Below are 6,944 nucleotides of genomic sequence, written 5' to 3'. Positions count from 1 at the left end.
CTTAAAAGGATCCAAAAAAAGAATCGCTGTTGTACCATCGCGGCTTTAACTGGTCCCTGCAGGTTTTCGGTTGTGACTGCAGACAGATGTTGAAAGCGTGGTTTGAGTTGTGGTGGGTTTTCTGGGGATGTGCTCAGCTTTAAATCGTGTTTACGACTTCGCTTTGCTTTTGAGAAAATCCATTCACCTCACGACGGTTCCAAGATTCCTCTAACCTTTTGAATTTCTCTGAGCCCTTGCAATGAGGTTTTGCAGGTTTTAAACCCTTTCAAATGTTAGACCCAGTGCATGGTGTCATTTCAACAGTAACACAATGCATTTCCATTTTAAGCCATTCATTATTCAGAAACCATTAGTTTGATAGGGTCAGAGTGAGTGGTAAATAGCCAAATAAATGTGAATTACTGAATCCACAGCATTTTATAGCCCATTTGGTGTTAGCTGAACTCTGTGTGCGCGCGCGTGTGTGTACACACATAGGAGGTATCAATAGATCGACATCTGGTGAAAAATCTAAGCAAAGGCCTGATCTCTATAACCAGCACGGAAAAAATGAGGTCTTCAAAATCACATATCCCGAGGCCAGCCAGCCCTTTTGAGATAAGGGATCAGTCAGGATTAACACTCCAAGACAAAGCATTCCAAGGGCGGGCTTGGCCCATACGTTAAGAAATGCCAAGACTTCAACAAAATGTTCATTTACGACCAAGGCATATCCCAAAACAGCATCATGTTTGTGTTTTTCAACCATAGAAGTCAAAGTCTGCACAGAGCTAAAGGAAACATAAGCCAGTGTTTGGTTTGAATTGCAGCCAAAGTCATAGTGAGCTGAAATGTGTATGCCTCACTGGGCTGCTTATTGCTGATCTACACACAGATACTATAAAAGAGGACTTTTGTTTAAAGTGGTGATCTTGAGAGCAGTCGGCATCATAAAGCATCCTAAATCCACCTCTTGCCGGCCAAAAACCAAACAAATGAACAAAGCACTGCAGCAGCTGGGTGCAGGCACATTGTCTCGCAAACCTACAGTGCAACGAGAAAGTATTCACCCCCTCTGTATTTTTAGGCTTTAACAAGTTAGTGTTAAGAAGACAAATACGTTTTTAAAACATTGTTGAAAACATTAGTCTAACATCCCATTTCATCTGTCGCCATCTTGTTTTTAAGGGTGAGCTGACTTAAATTAAAGCATCTCTCGCCAAAGCAACGTGTGAATCACAAGGAAGCTGCACCCCAGAGTATGCCCTTCTTTATCTTTTTTTTCACACTAAATGAGACCATAATTTACAAAATGAGTGTCGTGCTGTATTGAAGGAGAAGACTCGAAATGAACATTTGAGATCGTAAACTCGTGAAGAAAACATTTAAATCAAGAAGAGAAGTAGGATTCTTTTACCGCAGACGGTAACCAGATGACCTGCCTCCTACTGGATATTATGAAGAACGCATGTTTCAAGGTCTGCATTAACTAGCTTCACTTTTTATACCACGTCCACCTTGTGCTTACAGTCTCATAGCCATTTTCCACTAGTACCTACTCAGCTAGACATGATCAGTCTTGCTGGTTTTCCTTTACAGTCAAGAACCACCTGATGTGCACAGGGTCGTTATAACAATGCGGTCGAAAGTCCCATGACATCATTTTAAAAATGGCGGGTTTTGATTTTGGGAAGGAGTCTTTCTCATGACTCATTGAGTGACGCCACTGACTAGCCAATCAGTGGCATGCAGTCTACTGACATCATGTTTTCGGATCGCCTGGGATCACTTGGAACCCCAGCCGAGTAGGTACTAAAAAAATCTCCTTGAAAAGCATTCAGTTCATCCAAAATGCTACAGCAAGAGTAGTGACAGGGACTTGAAAGAGCGAGCATATTTCTCCTACATTGGCTTCCCTTGATTGGCCCCCTGTTAAATCCAGAATTGAATTCAAAATCCTCCTTCTCACATTGAAGATCTTGAATAATCAGTCCCCATCTTATCTTAATGACCTTGTAGTACCATATCACCCCATCAGAGCACTTCGCTCTCACACTGCAGGCTTACCTGTTGTTCCTAGAGTATTTAAAAGTAGAATGGGAGGGAGAGACTTCAGTTTTCAGGCCCCTCTTCTGTGGAACCAGCTTCCAGTTTGGATTCGGGAGACAGACACTATCTCTACTTTTAAGATTAGGCTTAAATTGTTCCTTTTTGCTTAAGCATATAGTTAAGGTTGGGTCAGGTGACCCTGAATTCACCCTTAGTTATGCTGCAATAGATGAAGGCTGCTGGGGGATTTCCATGATGTCACCTTTTTCACTCACTATGTGTTCATAGACCTCTCTGCATTGTTATTAATCTCTGTCTCTCTTCCACAGCATGTCTTTTATCCTGTCTTCGTTCTCTCACCCCAGCTGGTCACATCAGACGGCCGCCCCTCCCTCAGCCTGGTTCTGCCGGAGGTTTCTTCCTGTTAAAAGGGAGTTTTTCCTTCCCACTGTCGCCAAAGTGCTTGCTCATATGGGGTCATATGATTGATGGTTTTTCTCTGTATGTATTATTGTAGGGTCTACCTTCTAATATAAAGCACCTTGAGGCGACTGTTGTTGTGATTTGGCGCTGTATAAATAAAACTGAATTGAATAAAAAAGTACCTGATGGTTCACCTAATGGAAAACCCTAAAAACAGAGGTGAGCCGTGCCGTGCTGAGACAACCCCAATGGAAAAGGGCTAAATGTGATGAACATATACTTAAGTGAGAAGAGAAAAAACAATCAACAATCAATAAAATAAAATCTTAAAATGGGTCTCAAACCTGAGAGCTACAATTTTTTTTCTCTTTTTGTTTCCATGCAGCATGTCGATTATTATAATATGTTGAATAATCTGTTATAGTCTAACCGGGTAGTTACAACATTACGATTCTTGGGAATTTGTATAAAAGCTCAGTTACACGAGTGGAAATGCAGCGTGTGTTTGCACATACAGGCCAGCATTTCACTATTCATCTGAAGTCAATTATACGGAGTCAGCAGCACTGGATCGAAATCTAAAATCAAAGATGCTTTTGGCACAGCTGTGACTTAATAGCCTATCCACTTAACAACAAAAACAGGCATGAATGGAAAGTCAGCTTTCATATAAATGTCTGTATTCATCATTTTAATTCACTAAAGACAGTATCATTTATAAAGTTGTGCAATCTTGTGCAATCAACCAGTGTGTGCAATTCACCCATTAAATTAAGAGTTAATTAGCTGAATTGGATGTGGAATAATTTGAGCTTAGTTTCGATTTGACCAGTACACATGTGCTGCTGGTTTTTCTTGGAAGGTCAACAGCCGTCAATTATCCCGCATTAGCCGGTAAACAGTGTTCACAAATGCCTCCATCGTGAGCAATCGTTGCCTATTAAACTGCCCCAACCTTATGTGAGACTCTTGGAGCTCAGCAGATGTTTTCCTCAGTCCAGCAGTCTCAGACCACAGCTATATAAAGACAGTATAATTACTGGACCAGTCTGAGCATGGCGTGCCATGCCCTTTTTCTGGCAAACACACACACATATACACAAATCCCCTGTACACTTTAAGCAAGACCTACATATGGTTCACAAAATTCAAGCTACGTGATATTGGCTTGCTGTAGGGATCAGTTTTAGGGCCTTGATAACAAATTGAAGTGACATCCACTGCTGCTAGCCGCTGCTGTTTCTGCTGGTTCTCTCGATTTTTGTAACCTGGCACCTTGTACGATCGTGTTGGTTTGCGATATATCGATGCAGAAGCTCAGAGACTCACACTTTACAGGGGAGATGTTGCAACAGTTTGAAAAGATGAGACTTTGTGGAAAATTCCTTCTGCTCATATACCAGCGCTGATGTGTCAGTGCTGCCTGATACCTGTCGCTCAGGAGAATACTGCAGCGAGTGTGTGCAGCATGCAAAGCGACGATTGCGGTGGGTATGCTGGGGCCCTTATCGCTCACTGTTTCCCAGGGTAGGGGATGTTGAGAGCAACGAGAGAGGAAACATAAGTGCAGCAAGCGGTGCTATGGGCCAAAAACCAAACTGACTGGAAACTACGCTGATAAATTCAGTCGGGCTTTAGTCCAGGTGTTCTCATTTCAAAGCACCTTGTGACTGGTTCTTTTCTTTAAAAGCTTTATATAAATAACTTGTGCTTAGTTACTTTTACTTATAGTGCTAGGTGGTTATAGTGACAGCTTCAGGTGATAATCGTACATATTGCACCTTTGAAGTGCCAGCGGAAAGAAAAACAAAATCTCAGCCTGTTGTTTAAAAAGCACATTTGTTCAGAATGATCATCTCTTTATTCTTATTTGATTTTATTTATTGCTGCTAAAGTTACTCTAACTTTAATGACCTCTTAACCTTTTTTTTTGAAAGTGCAGTCTGTATGTCTTTGATTTTGAGGCCAGTAGCTACAAAGGAAAATGTTCCCACACATGTACTGTACCACGAAAGAACTTTTTTATGCATCACCTTAGCGGTGTCTGTTCGCCTCGAGGTGTTGTAAACTCATTCTCCCGTTCTAAGGAGGATTACCGACTCCACTTGACTTTGAAGCTGTAAGATTTCCAAAACATGGTTTGACTTCAAGGCTTCTCTGGGAGTTGAGGGGATTTTAATGAGGGGATTTTAATGAGGGGATTTTCGGTTTGACCAGCTATGCAGGACTTGAGTGGTAGATGGTCAGTTTCTATAATCAGGTCATCTGTCACACTTTTTTTTAACCTGAACTACCTCACCCACATGACACTTGGGGTAGTAATAGAGGGCATAATGTGGGTCAGCAATAGTTGTGTTCGGAGATGTTTCTGTCAAGGATTTCAATACACAATGACACAAACTGAGACTGAATTTGCATGAATGGGTGACAGAAATGTGTCTGTTTCCTGCTTAATGCATGTTGGGATTAAAGCAATAATGCCACATTTAGATTACATTAAAGACTTGAAACACTAGGAAACAGCTTGACTTGCTCTGAAGCCTTTAAGGCGGTGACGTCCACTTATAAAGCTTTTAAAGCAGCTCTTTCTTCAGTTGTTTATCCTTATTAAGGCAAAGCTCTTGGCAAAAATACACATATCACATTTTTAGAATTGTACAGTTTTATAAATGCAGGTTTGATCTGGGTGTGGCTCACAAATAAAGGCTGTTACTTGTAAAATGTTTGAGATCCCCCGCCTCTTAGCACCATCTGAGTCATTGAACACCCATAATTCAAGTGAGCCGAGAACACGGAGCTACATTGAAAACAGAGCAGCCGTCACCTCAGACCTGGTTTTCATTTTTAGCTATTTCTGTTCAATTGACCTCAACATGCAAAAATAAGTAGTACACTACTGAGCTCATACTACTCAAACATCTGATTATTCTTGCTGTTGGTCCGTTTATAGGTTAGTTACCATATCAGAACCGAAAATAGAAGACAAATGCAAACATGAAATATGAGAGCACGAACAAGCTACGGCTCGTTTTCTTTCTCTGAATTGTTTCAGAAGAGGTTTTGCATTGTTCAAAGAGGCAGCCTGTGTTAGTTTTAGAGAATTAAAGAGAGAAGCATCAGGAGCACTAATGAAGACAACGAGCAAACAGCATTTTTTGGGGTCTATAGTTTTGCTTTTGGCCTTATTAACTTGTGAAATTAAGACAACCATGTATAATGGATTTTGTAAGTTCTATGATTTCTACTACTTGTCTCTTATGCAACTGCATAAGTACACATCTAAGCCTGAGTCCTGATCTCGTCAGGGTAATGGTACAGTAGTTCCTTACAGATCACTGTTATACACAAGGAAGCCATGAAAGGGAAAAAAGGAATCATTGTCTAAATGATGCTAAACAAGTGGTTTTAGATTCCTGTGTTTCAGAGAAAGCTGGAACACTGAGTAAAATGGAAATATGAACAAATCGTTTAGACCCTGAAGGTGGCATTGTGGTTGTATCACAGCAAGAAGGTTCTTGGTTTGTAGGGAGGTTAGGTTAACTGGTCATTTTAAACTGGCTGTAGGTGTAGATGTGAGTGTGAATGGCTGTAAATGTCTTCCTGTGTTATCACTGCGTTAGTGATAGACTTCTAACCCTATCCAGGATACACTCTGCCACTAGCACAGCGTCTGTTGAGATAAAGTCATGTGAAAGTGAAAGACGCCTTTTCAGATCTAAGGTTTCCTTATTAGGACATTAAGAACTAATGTCCTAGAATAACACATGAAATTTTACACTGTCATTATACAGTGAGAAAGACTATTCATAACTAGAAAATACTGAAGACAGCTGTCAGTCGTCCCAGCAAATTCATCTCAAGGTCAGAGCGTGTCACGCTAAGAGAAGCTCCAACACACCTAAAATCTACATGTTTAATGTTAAACTTCATCACAATACGATTAGAAAACGCCTGAACAAGTTTTGCTTGCTTGCAAGTGTTTGCAGAGGAAAGCATCTTCTCTCTTAAAAGAACCTGGCAGCAGTGCTTATGTTTGCAAAACTACATCTGAGCAAACCACAACACTTCTGGAGCAACGTCCTTTGGACAGACCAGACCAAAGTGGAGACCAAGTGTTTGGTCATAATGCACAGTGCTGCATTAAGCAAAAGACAAACACAGAACATCAGTACAAAGATCAAGACATAAACGGTGAAGCACGGTGGTGGACGGGTGATAATTCGGGCACCTTGCTGTCACTGAATCAACCATGAACTGAAAAAGAAAAGAATCAAAGTGTTGCAATGACCCTGTCATAGTGCAGACCTCAACCCAATTGCTCAAACGCTGATGCGGGACCTTGACAGAGCTGCGCATAAACAAATGCCCACAAACCTCAAAAACTGAAGCAACGTTGTAAAGAACAACTGACCAAAATTATTTCTCAATGATGTGAGAGACTGTCGAAGTCACACTGGAAATGATTTCTTTAACTTATTGCTGAGAAAAGT

This window comes from Rhamphochromis sp. 'chilingali', assembly GCF_963969265.1.
Source record: "Rhamphochromis sp. 'chilingali' genome assembly, chromosome: 17".
In the NCBI taxonomy this organism is placed as follows: Eukaryota; Metazoa; Chordata; class Actinopteri; order Cichliformes; family Cichlidae; genus Rhamphochromis; species Rhamphochromis sp. 'chilingali'.
The sequence above is the reverse complement of the archived record's forward strand: the minus strand, read 5'-3'. Positions refer to the sequence as shown.